Below are 22158 nucleotides of genomic sequence, written 5' to 3'. Positions count from 1 at the left end.
TAGTAGAGTACCCCTGTATATTAGATAGTATAGTACCCCTGTATAATAGATAGTATAGTACCCCTGTATAATAGATGATAGTAGAGTACCCCTGTATATTAGATAGTATAGTACCCCTGTATAATAGATGTGTTACAAGGTAATGGACAGTATCTTGACTAGACAGGTTACAGAATGGCCTTTCACTGATCAGCTGATAGCTCTATTTGGGTGATTCTCATGAAACCAGTTTTAAAATGTCTAGCAAATTAAGTGACAAAATCATGACGCATCTGCAAAAATCAACTTTGAATCTGAGGACTAAGAGGTCTAGTTTTTCCAGATTGTGTCTTATTTTAAAGACATTGTACATTTTCATCTCAAATTCTCATTACCGAAATGTGTCCGGATTAAATGTCGCTGTAATTTCTCCATAAATCATAAAAAATAATTATATACTAGTTGAAGTTTACACTAAACTATAATATTCATTACATACAAATGGATAGATGTCTCATTATGTAACACAGTTTGCAAGTTCCTTGTAAAAACTCAGTTTTTAAATAAATAACAATCCGTTTTTTAAATAAAGTTTTATTCAACCATGATGAGTCTAGAGGATTAGTTCTTAGATGAGCACAAGTTAACTTAATTAATTTAGATGCCTTCAGAATTAGATTCTTATTCTCTAACACCCCCTTTACCCCACTTGGCCTTCTCCTTTACAGAAACGGTTAAACAGCTCAAATTTGGGAAAAAGTCTGATTTAATTTGCTAATAATTGCATCATTTCATTTGAATATTTTTTATTTTCAGTGTTGTGTTTAACTCAGGCCTTTTGATTAGGGGAGCAATGTTAAAAAAATATAAGAAATATGGATATGTTTATAACTTTTTGGGTACTTTGAAAACTGTTATGGTAATAATATTTGGTGAAAATGTTGGTAAAATGGATAATATCTGATGAAAAGCATAATAATAATTGTGAAATAGATAAGTACAGATCCTATTCTCAGTTACTCAAGAGGAAGTTTCGTGAGAAGGACCCATTTAGCTGTTAAATGGGCTAGTAGTAGATGTTACTGTTCCAACATGCCTCACATGATAATACAATATACTGTATTCTGAAGACAATATATTGTAACATGTACCAATTTGCATGGTTACTAATGGAATACAACTACCGTAGCTAGTACATATTAATAGAGCAGGTGGTCCGTCGGTATCTGGATCCAGATACTCAGCCGGGATCAGCACACCAGACAGCTACAGAATGTAAACAGTGAAGCCTCACCAAGATGCCATGGTTCTCCAATTACCAGACGAATGAAACGCAACGACAGAAACCAAACACCAGCTCATAGTCTTTATAGCCGTTATGATATGAAAACAATAATGTCCTACTCACCGATAAATAAATCAAAGAATAGCTTTAGCTTTTAGGAGAAAGACAACTGATATCCCGTGTTAGCCTGGAACCGAGCGATGGAAATCCATGTCGGTCCTTGGTGGAAGAAAAGGCCAATACTCTCAGAATTCGATCCAAAAAAAAACGTTTCAGTTTACGCAGAAATCAATATGACGAACAACAATTACTTTGTCAAAAACAATAAATGTCCTCGTTTTATAATGTTGTAGAACAGGAAGCCAGGTTGACAGCTCAAAAGAGGAGGCTCCTGCCCCGCTCACCGGTTCAACCGAGAAAATAAATGGAACATCATCAACATTCAACTATTTACCGTTGAAAAAAATAAAAAATAAATAAATCAAGCCTCGGCGATCAAACGATAATTATAAACGAAATCAAAGAATGACCATCATACACTAGAAACTTTGTTAAATCGTTTTAGCTGCGTAGGCTACAGCCCCGAGAGAGAGGCATCCGAAGAGTTACAAAAAAATAAGACGCTTGTAAACTAAAGCCATTATTATCGCCACACGAGGGAGTAGTCACGCACCTTTCTGTCAAATGAAACTTTGTACCATTGGTGTCCGAATACCCATTCTAGCGTACTACATACTTAAACTGCATCCTATTTACTAATCACCGCGTACTATTTAGCAGGTACGATTTAGTTAAACATATGCAGTGTGCAAACGCCTCAACGCAGTAGCGGCTCCTGATTGGCTGAGTAGGTGGGGTGGGTTAACAGACATGCTTCACATTAACCAGCCTGACAACCAGCCTGGCAACCAGCCTGACAATAGCTTGACAACGAACCTGACAATAGCTAATTTACATTCCTCTAGACTCTGAATCGAACAGGAATGGAGTTATAGGACTACTCAGGCCCCCCTTCAAAGTTCCCTAATTTTGTGGCTAGAGTCAAATACTTTCTCTAGAACAAAACTTCAGGTCAGGATAGGCAACCGAAATGAATAATTAATGTATGTGTGTTGTATTAAACATCGAGGAGGGAGTCAAATGTAGGCAAGCAATAAACATTTCAGAACTACTACTAGTCGAATAAGACATGGGAAAGATAAACGAATTTTGGCAAAGAAGAGAGAGATTTATTATTATTTATTATTATTATTATATTATTAAAAGAGATGTATTTATAGACTTAATACAACTTGAAACAAATAACCAAACCGAAAAGTGCAGACATTACTAGTGCCTCCCCCGCGATTAAAGGACACAAAATAAAACATGCTTTCTGCTACGAAGCTCAGTGAAATGTAGGCTAAACTGACAACGGAGTGAAGAGCAGAAAACTCAACAAGCAAGCAAGTCGTAGCAATGAAGATTTGAGTGCGTGCATGTTCTCCACGTCTTGATCTTGAGCCAGTGCTGGCTCTGCAGACGGCTATATCGATCCGAGAATCTTTTTGCCAGTGCTGTCTCTGCAGATGGCTATATCGATCCGAGAATCTTTTTGCCAGTGCTGTCTCTGCAGATGGCTATATCGATCCGATAAACTTTTTGCCAGTGCTGTCTCTGCAGATGGCTATATCGATCCGAGAATCTTTTGCCAGTGCTGTCTCTGCAGATGGCTATATCGATCCGAGAATCTTTTTGTCAGTGCTGTCTCTACAGACGGCTATATCGATCCGAGAATCTTTTTGCCAGTGCTGTCTCTGCAGATGGCTATATCGATCCGAGAATCTTTTTGCCAGTGCTGTCTCTGCAGATGGCTATATCGATCCGAGAATCTTTTTGCCAGTGCTGTCTCTGCAGATGGCTATATCGATCCGAGAATCTTTTTGCCAGTGCTGTCTCTGCAGATGGCTATATCGATCCGAGAATCTTTTTGTCAGTGCTGTCTCTACAGACGGCTATATCGATCCGAGAATCTTTTTGCCAGTGCTGTCTCTGCAGACGGCTATATCGATCCGAGAATCTTTTTGCCAGTGCTGTCTCTGCAGATGGCTATATCGATTCGAGAATCTTTTTGCCAGTGCTGTCTCTACAGACGGCTATATCGATCCGAGAATCTTTTTGCCAGTGCTGTCTCTGCAGATGGCTATATCGATCCGAGAATCTTTTTGCCAGTGCTGTCTCTGCAGATGGCTATATCGATCCGAGAATCTTTTTGCCAGTGCTGTCTCTGCAGATGGCTATATCGGTCCTCTAATACAGGACTATTAAAGGCCCAGTGCACTACTTTTGTGAAAAGATAATTCGTTATTTATTTTTTATTATTAATCAAATAAAATCTGATTTTTCAGATTTTAAGCTAAATTTGTCAGTGATGAGAGTCGAACACGCAATCTTTGGGTTGCTAGACGTTCGCGTTATACCACCCTCCTTTCGTTTTTGCCTTAAGTAACCATACCAAACGTAACATATCATACTAATTTGAGAGTCCTTGCATTTACATTTACTATGTTACGTCTAGTCTGTGATACCAGGCTGATATGGAACATTCACACGCAGTTACCCAGCCTGCAGGGGGATGAGAAGTATCTACCGTCGTAGTCGGCTACGGATGAAGCCTGAGCAGGAATGTGAAGCTAACTTAAACTGGCTTGCTTCATAAAACCCAGAGTAGATCTAGCTTGTTTTGTAGAATACACCTCAGATAATTGAGCTATGTCTGTAATCCGTACCATTATATAAAACGATACCACAAAAACTACAGGCCTACAACGGCATTAAGAGAAAGAGAAAACAACGTTTTTAAAACCAGCTGCTAGTACTTGTAGTCCGCAGTCAACATTCCCGAGGGGATCAAATAATGTCAGAACGTCGGAATAGTCCAACATTCTCTAATATGTGCTAATATGTGCTCAATAACAGCGTCATGGGTCCTGGTCAAAATAAGTGGACTATAAAACGAACAGGGTAACATTTGGGACGTCGCTTAGCTTACAGGAAGCCACGGCCATAAAAAAAAGTAGCTGAAGGGGAGAATTCTGTTAAATCATTTCCACTCAGATACAAGGTCCACATGCATGGCAGGCATGCAAGCAACACACACACACACACACAACCAGGAGGTGAGAGTGGGGACAGCAGCTGTGGAGACTATAGTATAACAACCAACCAGGGATTTAAAACCCATTTAAACCATAAAATACAGTTTGGTTTACCTTCAAGAAGTCTTACAATTTAACTAGTCAATTACACCCAATGTTATAGCTCAGTAAAGTAAATCAAATGTGATTTGTGACATGCTTACTTACAAGCCCTTAACCAACAATGCATTTCAAGAAATAGAGTTCAAACAATATTTACTAAATAAAATAATTCTAATCAATCTAAAATTAACACAATACATTTACATAACAATAACAGGGCTATATACAGGGTATTACGGTACAGAGTCAATGTGGAGGCTATATACAGGGGATACCAGTACAGAGTCAATGTGGAGGCTATATACAGGGGTTACCAGTACAGAGTCAATGTGGAGGCTATATACAGGGGGTACCAGTACAGAGTCAATGTGGAGGCTATATACAGGGGGTACTGGTACAGAGTCAATGTGGAGGCTATATACAGGGGGTACTGGTACAGAGTCAATGTGGAGGCTATATACAGGGGGTACCGGTACAGAGTCAATGTGGAGGCTATATACAGGGGGTACTGGTACAGAGTCAATGTGGAGGCTATATACAGGGGGTACCGGTACAGAGTCAATGTGGAGGCTATATACAGGGGGTACCGGTACAGAGTCAATGTGGAGGCTATATACAGGGGTTACCAGTACAGAGTCAATGTGGAGGCTATATACAGGGGTTACCTGTACTGAGTCAATGTGGAGACTATATACAGGGGGTACCGGTACAGAGTCAATGTGGAGGCTATATACAGGGGGTACTGGTACAGAGTCAATGTGGAGGCTATATACAGGGGGTACCGGTACAGAGTCAATGTGGAGGCTATATACAGGGGGTACCGGTACAGAGTCAATGTGGAGGCTATATACAGGGGTACCAGTACAGAGTCAATGTGGAGGCTATATACAGGGGTACCAGTACAGAGTCAATGTGGAGGCTATATACAGGGGGGTACCAGTACAGAGTCAATGTGGAGGCTATATACAGGGGGTACCGGTACAGAGTCAATGTGGAGGCTATATACAGGGGGTACCAGTACAGAGTCAATGTGGAGGCTATATACAGGGGGTACCGGTACAGAGTCAATGTGGAGGCTATATACAGGGGGTACCTGTACAGAGTCAATGTGGAGGCTATATACAGGGGGTACCAGTACAGAGTCAATGTGGAGGCTATATACAGGGGGTACCAGTACAGAGTCAATGTGGAGGCTATATACAGGGGGTACCAGTACAGAGTCAATGTGGAGGCTATATACAGGGGGTACCAGTACAGAGTCAGTGTGGAGGCTATATACAGGGGGTACCAGTACAGAGTCAATGTGGAGGCTATATACAGGGGGTACCAGTACAGAGTCAATGTGGAGGCTATATACAGGGGGGTACCGGTACAGAGTCAATGTGGAGGCTATATACAGGGGGTACCAGTACAGAGTCAATGTGGAGGCTATATACAGGGGGTACTGGTACAGAGTCAATGTGGGAGGCTATATACAGGGGGTACCGGTACAGAGTCAATGTGGAGGCTATATACAGGGGGTACTGGTACAGAGTCAATGTGGAGGCTATATACAGGGGGTACCAGTACAGAGTCAATGTGGAGACTATATACAGGGGGTACCGGTACAGAGTCAATGTGGAGGCTATATACAGGGGGTACCAGTACAGAGTCAATGTGGAGGCTATATACAGGGGGTACCGGTAACAGAGTCAATGTGGAGGCTATATACAGGGGGTACTGGTACAGAGTCAATGTGGAGGCTATATACAGGGGGTACCAGTACAGAGTCAATGTGGAGACTATATACAGGGGGTACCGGTACAGAGTCAATGTGGAGGCTATATACAGGGGTACCAGTACAGAGTCAATGTGGAGGCTATATACAGGGGGGTACCGGTACAGAGTCAATGTGGAGGCTATATACAGGGGGTACCGGTACAGAGTCAATGTGGAGGCTATATACAGGGTGTTACGGTACAGAGTCAATGTGGAGGCTATATACAGGGTGTTACGGTACAGAGTCAATGTGGAGGCTATATACAGGGTGTTACGGTACAGAGTCAATGTGGAGGCTATATACAGGGTGTTACGGTAACAGAGTCAATGTGGAGGCTATATACAGGGGGTACCAGTACAGAGTCAATGTGGAGGCTATATACAGGGGGTACCGGTACAGAGTCAATGTGGAGGCTATATACAGGGGGGTACCGGTACAGAGTCAATGTGGAGGCTATATACAGGGTGTTACGGTACAGAGTCAATGTGGAGGCTATATACAGGGTGTTACGGTACAGAGTCAATGTGGAGGCTATATACAGGGTGTTACGGTACAGAGTCAATGTGGAGGCTATATACAGGGTGTTACGGTACAGAGTCAATGTGGAGGCTATATACAGGGGGTACCAGTACAGAGTCAATGTGGAGGCTATATACAGGGGGTACCGGTACAGAGTCAATGTGGAGGCTATATACAGGGTGTTACGGTACAGAGTCAATGTGGAGGCTATATACAGGGTGTTACGGTACAGAGTCAATGTGGAGGCTATATACAGGGGGTACCGGTACAGAGTCAATGTGGAGGCTATATACAGGGTGTTACGGTACAGAGTCAATGTGGAGGCTATATACAGGGTGTTACGGTACAGAGTCACTGTGGAGGCTATATACAGGGGGTACCGGTACAGAGTCAATGTGGAGGCTATATACAGGGGGTACCGGTACAGAGTCAATGTGGAGGCTATATACAGGGTGTTACGGTACAGAGTCAATGTGGAGGCTATATACAGGGTGTTACGGTACAGAGTCAATGTGGAGGCTATATACAGGGGGTACCGGTACAGAGTCAATGTGGAGGCTATATACAGGGGGTACTGGTACAGAGTCAATGTGGAGGCTATATACAGGGGGTACCGGTACAGAGTCAATGTGGAGGCTATATACAGGGGGTACTGGTACAGAGTCAATGTGGAGGCTATATACAGGGTGTTATGGTACAGAGTCAATGTGGAGGCTATATACAGGGGGTGTACCGGTACAGAGTCAATGTGGAGGCTATATACAGGGGGTACCGGTACAGAGTCAATGTGGAGGCTATATACAGGGTATTAGGGTACAGAGTCAATGTGGAGGCTATATACAGGGGGTACCAGTACAGAGTCAATGTGGAGACTATATACAGGGGGTACCGGTACAGAGTCAATGTGGAGGCTATATACAGGGTATTACGGTACAGAGTCAATGTGGAGGCTATATACAGGGTATTACGGTACAGAGTCAATGTGGAGGCTATATACAGGGGGGTACCGGTACAGAGTCAATGTGGAGGCTATATACAGGGGGTACCGGTACAGAGTCAATGTGGAGGCTATATACAGGGTATTACGGTACAGAGTCAGTGTGGAGGCTATATACAGGGGGTACCGGTACAGCGTCAATGTGGAGGCTATATACAGGGGGTACCGGTACAGAGTCAATGTGGAGGCTATATACAGGGTATTACGGTACAGAGTCAATGTGGAGTCTATATACAGGGGGTACCGGTACAGAGTCAATGTGGAGGCTATATACAGGGTATTACGGTACAGAGTCAATGTGGAGGCTATATACAGGGGGTACCGGTACAGAGTCAATGTGGAGGCTATATACAGGGTATTACGGTACAGAGTCAATGTGGAGGCTATATACAGGGTATTACGGTACAGAGTCAATGTGGAGGCTATATACAGGGTATTACGGTACAGAGTCAATGTGGAGGCTATATACAGGGGGTACCGGTACAGAGTCAATGTGGAGGCTATATACAGGGTATTACGGTACAGAGTCAATGTGGAGTCTATATACAGGGGGTACCGGTACAGAGTCAATGTGGAGGCTATATACAGGGTATTACGGTACAGAGTCAATGTGGAGGCTATATACAGGGGGTACCGGTACAGAGTCAATGTGGAGGCTATATACAGGGGGTACCGGTACAGAGTCAATGTGGAGGCTATATACAGGGGGTACCGGTACAGAGTCAATGTGGAGGCTATATACAGGGGGTACCGGTACAGAGTCAATGTGGAGGCTATATACAGGGGGTACCGGTACAGAGTCAATGTGGAGGCTATATACAGGGTATTACGGTACAGAGTCAATGTGGAGGCTATATACAGGGGGTACCGGTACAGAGTCAATGTGGAGGCTATATACAGGGGGTACGGTACAGAGTCAATGTGGAGGCTATATACAGGGGGTACCGTACAGAGTCAATGTGGAGGCTATATACAGGGTATTACGGTACAGAGTCAATGTGGAGGCTATATACAGGGTATTACGGTACAGAGTCAATGTGGAGGGCTATATACAGGGTATTACGGTACAAGAGTCAATGTGGAGGCTATATACAGGGGGTACCGGTACAGAGTCAATGTGGAGGCTATATACAGGGTATTACGGTACAGAGTCAATGTGGAGGCTATATACCAGGGGGTACCGGTACAGAGTCAATGTGGAGGCTATATACAGGGTATTACGGTACAGAGTCATGTGGAGGCTATATACAGGGGGTACGCGGTACAGAGTCAATGTGGAGGCTATATACAGGGGGTACCGGTACAGAGTCAATGTGGAGGCTATATACAGGGGGTACCGGTACAGAGTCAATGTGGAGGCTATATACAGGGGGTACCGGTACAGAGTCAATGTGGAGGCTATATACAGGGGGTACCGGTACAGAGTCAATGTGGAGGCTATATACAGGGTATTACGGTACAGAGTCAATGTGGAGGCTATATACAGGGGGTACCGGTACAGAGTCAATGTGGAGGCTATATACAGGGGGTACCGGTACAGAGTCAATGTGGAGGCTATATACAGGGGGTACCGGTACAGAGTCAATGTGGAGGCTATATACAGGGTATTACGGTACAGAGTCAATGTGGAGGCTATATACAGGGTATTACGGTACAGAGTCAATGTGGAGGCTATATACAGGGTATTACGGTACAGAGTCAATGTGGAGGCTATATACAGGGGTACCGGTACAGAGTCAATGTGGAGGCTATATACAGGGTATTACGGTACAGAGTCAATGTGGAGGCTATATACAGGGGGTACCGGTACAGAGTCAATGTGGAGGCTATATACAGGGTATTACGGTACAGAGTCAATGTGGAGGCTATATACAGGGGGTACCGGTACAGAGTCAATGTGAAGGCTATATACAGGGGGTACCGGTACAGAGTCAATGTGGAGGCTATATACAGGGGGTACCGGTACAGAGTCAATGTGGAGGCTATATACAGGGGGTACCGGTACAGAGTCAATGTGGAGACTATATACAGGGGGTACCGGTACAGAGTCAATGTGGAGGCTATATACAGGGGGTACCGGTACAGAGTCAATGTGGAGGCTATATACAGGGGGTACCGGTACAGAGTCAATGTGGAGGCTCAGCGTTCAACACCATAGTGCCCTCAAAGCTCATCACTAAGCTCATTACCCTGGGACTAAACACCTCCCTCTGCAACTGGATCCTGGACTTCCTGACGGGACACCCCCCAGGTGGTGAGGGTAGGCAACCACACAACTGTGACGCTGATCCTCAACACTGGGGCCCCTCAGGGGTGCATGCTTAAACCTGTACTTCCTGTTCACCCATGACTGCGTGGCCAGGCACGACTCCAGCCCCATCATAAAGTTTGGGCTTTATGAAACAGTGGTAGGCCTGATCACCGACAACGATGAGACAGTGCCAGGACAACAACCTCTCCCTCAATGTGACAAAGGAGCTGATCGTGGACTTTGTTTTAGACCGCTGCTACTCGCTGTTTATTATCTATGCATAGCCACTTTACAAATTACCTCACGGCAGGGTAGCCTAGTGGTTAGAGCATTGGATTAGTAACCGAAAGGTTGCAAGTTCATATCCCCGAGCTGACAAGGTACAAATCTGTCGTTCTGCCCCTGAACAGGCAGTTAACCCACTGTTCCTAGGCCGTCATTGAAAATAAGAATCTGTTCTTAACTGACTTGCCGAGTTAAATAAAGGTCAAATAAAAAAATAAAAAATAAAACCTCGATTAACCTGTACACCCACATTGACTCTGTACCGGTACCCCCTGTATATAGCCTCCACATTGACTCTGTACTGGTACCCCCTATATATAGCCTCCACATTGACTCTGTACCGGTACCCCCTGTATATAGCCTCCACATTGACTCTGTACCGGTACCCCCTATATATAGCCTCCACATTGACTCTGTACCGTAATACCCTGTATATAGCCTCCACATTGACTCTGTACCGGGACCCCCTATATATAGCCTCCACATTGACTCTGTACCGGTACCCCCTGTATATAGCCTCCACATTGACTCTGTACTGGTACCCCCTGTATATAGCCTCCACATTGACTCTACAGGTACCCCCTGTATATAGCCTCCACATTGACTCTGTACTGGTACCCCCTATATATAGCCTCCACCTTGACTCTGTACTGGTACCCCCTATATATAGCCTCCACATTGACTCTGTACCGGTACCCCCTATATATAGCCTCCACATTGACTCTGTACCGGTACCCCCTATATATAGCCTCCACATTGACTCTGTACCGTAATACCCTGTATATAGCCTCCACATTGACTCTGTACCGGGACCCCCTATATATAGCCTCCACATTGACTCTGTACCGGTACCCCCTGTATATAGCCTCCACATTGACTCTGTACTGGTACCCCCTGTATATAGCCTCCACATTGACTCTGTACAGGTACCCCCTGTATATAGCCTCCACATTGACTCTGTACCGGTACCCCCTGTATATAGCCTCCACATTGACTCTGTACAGGTACCCCCTGTATATAGCCTCCACATTGACTCTGTACAGGTACCCCCTGTATATAGCCTCCACATTGACTCTGTACCAGTACCCCCTGTATATAGCCTCCACATTGACTCTGTACCGGTACCCCCTGTATATAGCCTCCACATTGACTCTGTACCAGTACCCCCTGTATATAGCCTCCACATTGACTCTGTACCGGTACCCCCTGTATATAGCCTCCACATTGACTCTGTACAGGTACCCCCTGTATATAGCCTCCACATTGACTCTGTACCGGTACCCCCTGTATATAGCCTCCACATTGACTCTGTACAGGTACCCCCTGTATATAGCCTCCACATTGACTCTGTACAGGTACCCCCTGTATATAGCCTCCACATTGACTCTGTACCAGTACCCCCTGTATATAGCCTCCACATTGACTCTGTACCGGTACCCCCTGTATATAGCCTCCACATTGACTCTGTACCAGTACCCCCTGTATATAGCCTCCACATTGACTCTGTACCGGTACCCCCTGTATATAGCCTCCACATTGACTCGGTACAGGTACCCCCTGTATATAGTCTCCACATTGACTCTGTACCGGTACCCCCTGTATATAGTCTACTACGAATGACATGGCATGTGCAGGGCACTTTCACATTTCTACTTGTTTATGTGCACATCTGTTAATGTTTGGCTGGCTGTGCTGAATCTACCTCTGCTCACATGAGGAGATAGTGATCAGTTTAGCCTGTGATCTCAGACAATTAACTGGTGCCCACTTGCCCCACACTCTGTACACGAGCTGATCATGCACCCTCTGATTGGCTAAGGACATCAAGTTGGTCCTACACTGGCTAGCTTGGTCTAACACATTCCTTTTGCATCCTTATAAATACGATATATTGCTGATGACGGTTGTGTTCCAACGCAGCTCAGAGGTGGATTATGGCAGTATGTACATGGGTACAAACCAACTCCATGTCCCTACCCCTGCATGGCAATACAACTCAGTCACAGACCAGTCAGATAGGAGGGCTTTCAGTGAGTCACAGACCAGTCAAATAGGAGTGTTTTCAGTGAGTCATAGACCAGTCAGATAGGAGTGTTTTCAGTGAGTCACAGGCCAGTCAGATAGGAGGGCTTTCAGTGAGTCACAGACCAGTCAAATTAGAGGGTTTTCAGTGAGTCACAGACCAGGCCAATAGGAGGGTTTTCAGTGAGTCACAGACCAGTCAGATAGGAGGGTTTTCAGTGAGTCACAGACCAGGCAAATAGGAGGGTTTTCAGTGAGTCACAGACCAGGCAAATAGGAGGGTTTTCAGTGAGTCACAGACCAGTCAGATAGGAGGGTTTTCAGTGAGTCACAGACCAGTCCAATAGGAGGGTTTTCAGTGAGTCACAGACCAGTCAAATAGGAGGGGTTTTCAGTGAGTCACAGACCAGTCAAATTAGAGGGTTTTCAGTGAGTCACAGACCAGTCAAATAGGAGGGGTTTCAGTGAGTCACAGACCAGTCAAATAGGAGGGTTTTCAGTGAGTCACAGACCAGTCAAATTAGAGGGGTTTCAGTGAGTCACAGACCAGGCACATAGGAGGGTTTTCAGTGAGTCACAGACCAGTCAAATTAGAGGGTTTTCAGTGAGTCACAGACCAGTCAAATAGGAGGGTTTTCAGTGAGTCACAGACCAGTCAAATTAGAGGGTTTTCAGTGAGTCACAGACCAGTCAAATAGGAGGGTTTTCAATGAGTCACAGACCAGTCAGATAGGAGGGTTTCAATGAGTCACAGACCAGTCAGATAGGAGGGGTTTCCTCACAATGGGAATGAATACAAAAGCGGCATATCAAACTGGGATAATTTTTTAGGCTACACTTGCAAGTAGAACAATATTTGTCAGGGGATATGTTTTAAAATGATAAATCTGATTATTTTACATGGAGATGTGGGACGCATAAAAAGGCTAGCTAGCATGCTATATTTTTTAGCCAGGCTAAAGCCAGCTAGCCAGGCTAAAGCCAGCTAGCCAGGCTGCCACTCCCCTTGTGAATGGGAGTGGAAACCGGCAAGGGTATCATGTTTCTCTAAAAAATCCCACTCCGCCCAAGAGTAAGTAGACCAACGTAGCAAATCCTGTTAGAAACGGCTCATTCTACTAAAGCTTTGGGCGTGTTCCTGACGGGTTACTTTTGTCAAATCGTTGACCATCATTGGTCACCGCTTTTCAAAGTGTGTTGCGGTTCTGGCTGTAAAAATGGTCCGACTTGCACCTACATGTGACTGCATGAACTTAAAAAAAAAAATATATATATATATATATATATATATATATATATAATGGTCATGTGATCAAAAGGTCATGGAGTTTTGACTGCAAGTTTACCCTGCCCCCCCTACACTCTAACCACTAGGCTACCTGCCGCCTCTACACTCTAACCACTAGGCTACCTGCCACCCCTACACTCTAACCACTAGGCTACCTGCCGCCTCTACACTCTAACCACTAGGCTACCTGCCACCCCTACACTCTAACCACTAGGCTACCTGCCGCCCCTACACTCTAACCACTAGGCTACCTGCCACCCCTACACTCTAACCACTAGGCTACCTGCCTCCCCTACACTCTAACCACTAAGCTACCTACCGCCCCTACACTCTAACCACTAGGCTACCTGCCACCCCTACACTCTAACCACTAGGCTACCTGCCGCCTCTACACTCTAACCACTAGGCTACCTGCCACCCCTACACTCTAACCACTAGGCTACCTGCCGCCCCTACACTCTAACCACTAGGCTACCTGCCACCTCTACACTCTAACCACTAGGCTACCTGCCACCCCTACACTCTAACCACTAGGCTACCTGCCGCCTCCACACTCTAACCACTAGGCTACCTGCCACCCCTACACTCTAACCACTAGGCTACCTGCCGCCTCTACACTCTAACCACTAGGCTACCTGCCACCCCTACAATCTAACCACTAGGCTACCTGCCGCCTCTACACTCTAACCACTAGGCTACCTGCCACCTCTACACTCTAACCACTAGGCTAACCTGCAGCCTCTACACTCTAACCACTAGGCTACCTGCCACCTCTACACTCTAACCACTAGGCTACCTGCCACCCCTACACTCTAACCACTAGGCTACCTGCCGCCTCTACACTCTAACCACTAGGCTACCTGCCACCTCTACACTCTAACCACTAGGCTACCCTGCCGCCTCTACACTCTAACCACTAGGCTACCTGCCACCTCTACACTCTAACCACTAGGCTACCTGCCACCCCTACACTCTAACCACTAGGCTACCTGCCGCCCCTACACTCTAACCACTAGGCTACCTGCCCCCCCTACACTCTAACCACTAGGCTACCTGCCGCCTCTACACTCTAACCACTAGGCTACCTGCCACCCCTACACTCTAACCACTAGGCTACCTGCCGCCTCTACACTCTAACCACTAGGCTACCTGCCGCCTCTACACTCTAACCACTAGGCTACCTGCCTCCTCTACACTCTAACCACTAGGCTACCTGCCGCCTCTACACTCTAACCACTAGGCTACCTGCCGCCTCTACACTCTAACCACTAGGCTACCTGCCACCTCTACACTCTAACCACTAGGCTACCTGCCGCCTCTACACTCTAACCACTAGGCTACCTGCCACCTCTACACTCTAACCACTAGGCTACCTGCCACCTCTACACTCTAACCACTAGGCTACCTACCGCCCCTACACTCTAACCACTAGGCTACCTACCGCCCCTACACTCTAACCACTAGGCTACCTGCCACCTCTACACTCTAACCACTAGGCTACCTGCCACCTCTACACTCTAACCACTAGGCTACCTGCCACCTCTACACTCTAACCACTAGGCTACCTACCGCCCCTACACTCTAACCACTAGGCTACCTGCCACCTCTACACTCTAACCACTAGGCTACCTGCCACCTCTACACTCTAACCACTAGGCTACCCTGCAGCCTCTACACTCTAACCACTAGGCTACCTGCCACCTCTACACTCTAACCACTAGGCTACCTGCCTCCTCTACACTCTAACCACTAGGCTACCTGCCGCCTCTACACTCTAACCACTAGGCTACCTGCCACCTCTACACTCTAACCACTAGGCTACCTGCCGCCTCTACACTCTAACCACTAGGCTACCTGCCACCTCTACACTCTAACCACTAGGCTACCTGCCGCCTCTACACTCTAACCACTAGGCTACCTGCCACCTCTACACTCTAACCACTAGGCTACCTGCCACCTCTACACTCTAACCACTAGGCTACCTACCGCCCCTACACTCTAACCACTAGGCTACCTACCGCCCCTACACTCTAACCACTAGGCTACCTACCGCCCCTACACTCTAACCACTAGGCTACCTGCCGCCTCTACACTCTAACCACTAGGCTACCTGCCGCCCCACATAAAGGTGTCATGTTGATTTTAATTGATTGATTAGATGAACTATAATCTCAGTGTTTAACAGAACAACCACCACACAGTCCTGGTAGTCTATCTTTTTATTTTGTTTTTAGAACTCATAAACATTTCATCATTATCTTGCACAGATTTCATTTGGATATCAACATACAATGTTACCCAGTGGCCTGCCACTAATATTAGTAATAGCCATGACAATAATTATAATAATAATAATAATTACAGTAATACTCATTCCTGTTGACAATAAAACATACAAAGTTTTAGAATTCATGAAAAAAAGGAAATAATTGAATGTTTAGCCAGACTATCATTTATTTCAAAAAACTTCATTCGCAAATGTGTTTTGTTGTTGTTGTTGTTTATTTTGTCCGGGCCTTTTCCGTCCGTTTCACTATAACAAGATCCCCTTACCGTACTGAGGATTCAAATGACGTTTTCCTCAACAGAGACCTAGGGTGAAACAGCACCCTACTCCCTACACAGAGACCTAGGGTGAAACAGCACCCTACTCCCTACACAGAGACCTAGGGTGAAACGGCTCCCTACTCCCTACACAGAGACCTAGGGTGAAACAGCACCCTACTCCCTACACAGAGACCTAGGGTGAAACGGCTCCCTACTCCCTACACAGAGACCTAGGGTGAAACAACACCCTACTCCCTACACAGAGACCTAGGGTGAAACGGCTCCCTACTCCCTACACAGAGACCTAGGGTGAAACAGCACCCTACTCCCTACACAGAGACCTAGGGTGAAACGGCTCCCTACACAGAGACCTAGGGTGAAACGGCTCCCTACTCCCTACACAGAGACCTAGGGTGAAACGGCTCCCTACTCCCTACACAGAGACCTAGGGTGAAACAGCTCCCTACACAGAGACCTAGGGTGAAACAGCTCCCTACTCCCTACACAGAGACTAGGGTGAAACGGCTCCCTACACAGAGACCTAGGGTGAAATGGCTCCCTACTCCCTACACAGAGACCTAGGGTGAAACGGCTCCCTACTCCCTACACAGAGACCTAGGGTGAAACAGCTCCCTACTCCCTACACAGAGACCTAGGGTGAAACGGCTCCCTACTCCCTACACAGAGACCTAGGGTGAAACAACACCCTACTCCCTACACAGAGACCTAGGGTGAAACGGCTCCCTAGTCCCTACACAGAGATCTAGGGTGAAACGGCTCCCTACTCCCTACACAGAGACCTAGGGTGAAACGGCTCCCTACACAGAGACCTAGGGTGAAACGGCTCCCTACACAGAGACCTAGGGTGAAACAGCTCCCTATTCCCTACACAGAGACCTAGGGTGAAACAGCTCCCTACACAGAGACCTAGGGTGAAACTACTCCCTACACAGAGACCTAGGCTGAAACGGCTCCCTACACAGAGACCTAGGATGAAACGGCTCCCTACACAGAGACCTAGAGTGAAACGGCACCCTACTCCCTACACAGAGACCTAGGGTGAAACGGCACCCTACTCCCTACACAGAGACCTAGGGTGAAACGGCTCCCTAGTCCCTACACAGAGACCTAGGGTGAAACGGCTCCCTAGTCCCTACACAGAGATCTAGGGTGAAACAGCTCCCTACTCCCTACACAGAGACCTAGGGTGAAACGGCTCTCTACACAGAGACCTAGGGTGAAACAGCTCCCTAGTCCCTACACAGAGACCTAGGGTGAAACAGCTCTCTACACAGAGACCTAGGGTGAAACGGCTCCCTACTCCCTACACAGAGACCTAGGGTGAAACGGCACCCTACTTCCTACACAGAGACCTAGGGTGAAACGGCTCCCTACTCCCTACACAGAGACCTAGGGTGAAACGGCTCCCTACTCCCTACACAGAGACCTAGGGTGAAACGGCTCCCTACTCCCTACACAGAGACCTAGGGTGAAACGGCTCCCTACTATCTACACAGAGACCTAGGGTGAAACGGCTCCCTACTCCCTACACAGAGACCTAGGGTGAAACGGCTCCCTACTCCCTACACAGAGACCTAGGGTGAAACTGCTCCCTACTCCCTACACAGAGACCTAGGGTGAAACGGCTCCCTACACAGAGACCTAGGGTGAAACGGCTCCCTACTCCCTACACAGAGACCTAGGGTGAAACGGCTCCCTACACAGAGACCTAGGGTGAAACGGCTCCCTAGTCGCTACACAGAGACCTAGGGTGAAACGGCTCCCTACTCCCTACACAGAGACCTAGGGTGAAACGGCTCCCTACTCCCTACACAGAGACCTAGGGTGAAACGGCTCCCTACACAGAGACCTAGGGTGAAACAGCTCCCTACTCCCTACACAGAGACCTAGGGTGAAACGGCTCCCTACACAGAGACCTAGGGTGAAACGGCTCCCTACTCCCTACACAGAGACCTAGGGTGAAACGGCTCCCTACACAGAGACCTAGGGTGAAACGGCTCCCTACTCCCTACACAGAGACCTAGGGTGAAACGGCTCCCTACACAGAGACCTAGGGTGAAACGGCTCCCTACTCCCTACACAGACCTAGGGTGAAACGGCTCCCTACACAGAGACCTAGGGTGAAACGGCTCCCTAGTCCCTACACAGAGACCTAGGGTGAAACAGCTCCCTACTCCCTACACAGAGACCTAGGGTGAAACGGCTCCCTACTCCCTACACAGAGACCTAGGGTGAAACGGCTCCCTACACAGAGACCTAGGGTGAAACGGCTCCCTACACAGAGACCTAGGGTGAAACGGCTCCCTACTCCCTACACAGAGACCTAGGGTGAAACGGCTCCCTACTCCCTACACAGAGACCTAGGGTGAAACGGCTCCCTACTCCCCTACACAGAGACCTAGGGTGAAACGGCTCCCTACACAGAGACCTAGGGTGAAACGGCTCCCTACTCCCTACACAGAGACCTAGGGTGAAACGGCTCCCTACACAGAGACCTAGGGTGAAACGGCTCCCTACTCCCTACACAGAGACCTAGGGTGAAACAGCTCCCTACTCCCTACACAGAGACCTAGGGTGAAACGGCTCCCTACTCCCTACACAGAGACCTAGGGTGAAACGGCTCCCTACACAGAGACCTAGGGTGAAACGTCTCCCTACTCCCTACACAGAGACCTAGGGTGAAACAGCTCCCTACTCCCTACACAGAGACCTAGGGTGAAACGGCTCCCTACTCCCTACACAGAGACCTAGGGTGAAACGGCTCCCTACACAGAGACCTAGGGTGAAACGGCTCCCTACTCCCTACACAGAGACCTAGGGTGAAACAGCTCCCTACTCCCTACACAGAGACCTAGGGTGAAACAGCTCCCTACTCCCTACACAGAGACCTAGGGTGAAACAGCTCCCTACTCCCTACACAGAGACCTAGGGTGAAACAGCTCCCTACTCCCTACACAGAGACCTAGGGTGAAACGGCTCCCTACTCCCTACACAGCGCTGTTCACATTGTTTACACGTCTCTTAATTAAAATAACCCTTTTGTACATGTTAATGACACTCACATAATGTCTGTAACATGTTTGTATGTTTCATTATTTCAGAAAATGGTCTATCAAGTTCCTGTAGATTTCAAGGATTATTATTATTATTATTTATTTTTTAAACTATGTATATTGCAGTAAAGATAGTTGGTAAAAAAAAACGTTGCAGATTCCTGATCTTCACACATAGGCTCACAGTAGGTGTCTTTGAATGATTGAGTACCTCTATTCCTATGCCCTTTTACATGTAACACACATAATATATATTTGATATATATCATATTTTACAATACAGTTCAACAACATGTTTGGAAGTATTGGGAAATGAATGAGTATAAATAAAAGTTTAAAATCATTTTAATTTTATATATATATTTTTTAAAGTATCTTATATAATTTGTGGCAATGAGAGCGTTATGAAAAACTGGACATGAAGCTCAGTTATAAAGTACACAGTACAGGGAGTTTTGGTGCAACAAACAAAATCCCAAATGTAAATCCAAATTCAGCATGCATATCAAGGTAAAGTAGCTTCAGGATTTGGAGAACGACTGAATATATTCAACAAGTGGCCCAACGATCGAACCACGAGGCTACCTGCCGCCCACGATGTCTGAACGTTCAGTATTACCCAACACCGCGGGCAAGTTAATAAACACTACTCTGGAGTAAACATTTTTTGGGTAATAAATACAAAACAGATATTTTATTTTTTTAAACACACAAATAAAGAAATATAAATATGGACTGAAAAACTAAAATCATATCGAAGTACCGTAAATATACTTTGGCAAAAAAGCAGTAACATAAAAATCACAGAGTTTCTGAACCCAGATGTGCAACATCAGAGACTTCCTGGAACGCTTGTGAAACAGACCAAGCGGAACAGGCCGTGGTTTGGAGTTTGAGAAGTCAATGAGAGAAGTGAAGAATTCTTCCTTAGCTGTGGAGACACGTTGGCTGGAGGGGGTTGGGGGGGGGGGGAGTAGAGACATGTTGGCTGGAGGGTTGTTGGAGGGATTGGGAGTAGAGACATGTTGGCTGGGGGGTGGGGGATTGGGAGTAGAGACATGTTGGCTGGGGGGTGGGGGGTAGGGAGTGGAGACATGTTGGCTGGAGGGTTGTTGGGGGGATTGGGAGTAGAGACATGTTGGCTGGATGGGGTTGGGGGGGTTGGGAGTAGAGACATGTTGGCTGGAGGGGGTTGGGAGTAGAGACATGTTGGCTGGAGGGGGTTGGGGGGAATGGGCGGTTGGGAGTGGAGACATTTTGGCTGGAGGGGGTTGGCTGGAGGGGGTTGGGGGTTGGCTGGAGGGGGTTGGGGAATGGCTGGAGGGGGTTGGGGGGAGGGGGTTGGCTGGAGGGGGTTGGGGGTTGGCTGGAGGGGGTTGGGGGTTGGCTGGAGGGGGTTGGCTAGAGGGGGTTGGCTGGAGGGGGTTGGCTGGAGCGGGTTGGGGGTTGGCTGGAGGGGGTTGGGGGTTGGCTGGAGGGGTTGGGGGGAGGGGGTTGGCTGGAGGGGGTTGGGGGTTGGGGGGAGGGGGTTGGCTGGAGGGGGTTGGGGGTTGGCTGGAGGGGGTTGGGGGTTGGCTGGAGGGGGTTGGCCTGATGACGTGTTTCTACACATGAGCTTAGCGAGCCAACGTTGCCATGACATCGCCTACAAACATTATCGGGGATTTCTATTGGAGAAATAGTTTCTTCCTTCATACTGTCCTGTTATGGTAAAGACATTCTCTTGAGTAGTTATCAGACTGAGTACTGTAAGGCATGTTGTAATGGTAACCATGGTAAAGTGATGACATCACTCACGTCATCCAAAAACATGGCAGCCATTGGATGAGAACGACTTCCCACTCTCATTAAAGCCACAGAAGTTCGAGGCAGGCTGCGGTACTGCAGGCATTGTTTGCAAAAACAGGATTCCCTATTATAGTGAATGGAATTTTTTTTGATCTTCGTGGTCAATATTCGTGTAATTAAAAACTAATTTTCGAAGACAGTCATGCTGCCAATAATTGCTTCTAAAACACCAGATATATGTCCTCAAACCGATATTTTTTTCTATCGCAGGATAAGGATTAGTTGAGGGGCGGCAGGGTAGCCTAGTGGTTAGAGCATTGGACTAGCAACCGAAAGGTTGCAAGTTCAAATCCCCGAGCTGACAAGGTACAAAATCTGTCGTTCTGCCCCTGAACAGGCAGTTAACCCACTGTTCCTAGGCCGTCATTGAAAATAAGAATGTGTTCTTAACTGACTTGCCTGGTTAATTAAAGGTTAAAAAAAAATAAAAAAAAAAAATAAGGATTAGTTGATGCTAATGACAGTCTGCAGTACCCCGGTCGGCCTACAATGTGAGTTAATCAATGAGAAGGGGCAGCACTGAGCTAGCCTGCAACGTCACATTCTGGAGTAGCTCAAACGGCTGCATGTCATGTCTCCATGAGACGCCATCTTACCCAAATTAATTTGGCTTCAATGCGCTATCGAGTCTTCACATAGGAATGAATTGTGTCACGTGATCAATGGCTTTGTCCATTCATTGGTGCAGAGAGTCATGGTCCTGTTGTCTGTGGATGTACTGTATCGAGAGCAGACACTCATTAACACTCAATTATGCAGATCAATAAACACGCTACAATGTAACTATGTGCTATCTTACCAGTTCCTATGGTCATTGCCACAGAGTTGGTGAAGACAGCACAAACAGATCGTTACATTATATCTGGTCTGGTCTGTCTGGCCTGTAGTCTGGCGTTACTGTACGATAGTCAAGCTATTCCGCTGAATGTTTCTTTCAGACCACAAAGAAGAAGAAAACAATCATTTGAATTGATCCATCCATTGATCCATCCATCCATTGATCCATCCATTGATCCATCCATCCATTGATCCATCCATTGATTACTAGTTTGGGACTGAGATGAA

At 46.7% G+C, this 22158-nt stretch overlaps 1 protein-coding gene and 1 long non-coding RNA gene across 7 annotated transcripts in view; both read right to left on the bottom strand.

The window, feature by feature from the left end:
- Positions 1-1881, bottom strand: part of LOC109908392 (transcription factor E3-like) — a 36677-nt gene extending 34796 nt beyond the window's left edge. For 3 of the 5 annotated variants that reach the window (XR_004203757.1, XM_031794868.1, XM_031794869.1), the window contains exon 1: positions 1388-1879. The gene's annotated coding sequence lies outside the window, so the exon portion shown is untranslated. Of the gene's footprint in view, positions 1-1387 lie in introns of all 5 variants that reach the window. The other 2 variants (XM_031794871.1, XM_031794870.1) reach the window with 2 other exon arrangements.
- Positions 1882-16576: 14695 nt separating this feature from the next.
- On the bottom strand, positions 16577-20203 carry LOC116354451 (uncharacterized). 2 transcript variants are annotated; one of them, XR_004203761.1, is made up of 5 exons: positions 19118-20203; positions 18621-18657; positions 18345-18381; positions 17002-18011; positions 16577-16786 (listed from the first exon to the last, which is right to left on the bottom strand). It is a non-coding gene; the product is annotated as an uncharacterized LOC116354451 (long non-coding RNA). The 2 variants fall into 2 exon arrangements; XR_004203760.1 differs by lacking the exon at positions 19118-20203 and having other exon boundaries at positions 18621-18720.
- Between the last annotated feature and the right edge of the window lie 1955 nt (positions 20204-22158).

The sequence above is a fragment of the Oncorhynchus kisutch genome, linkage group LG17 (assembly GCF_002021735.2).
Source record: "Oncorhynchus kisutch isolate 150728-3 linkage group LG17, Okis_V2, whole genome shotgun sequence".
Classification (NCBI taxonomy): domain Eukaryota; kingdom Metazoa; phylum Chordata; class Actinopteri; order Salmoniformes; family Salmonidae; genus Oncorhynchus; species Oncorhynchus kisutch.
The sequence above is the reverse complement of the archived record's forward strand: the minus strand, read 5'-3'. Positions and strand labels throughout refer to the sequence as shown.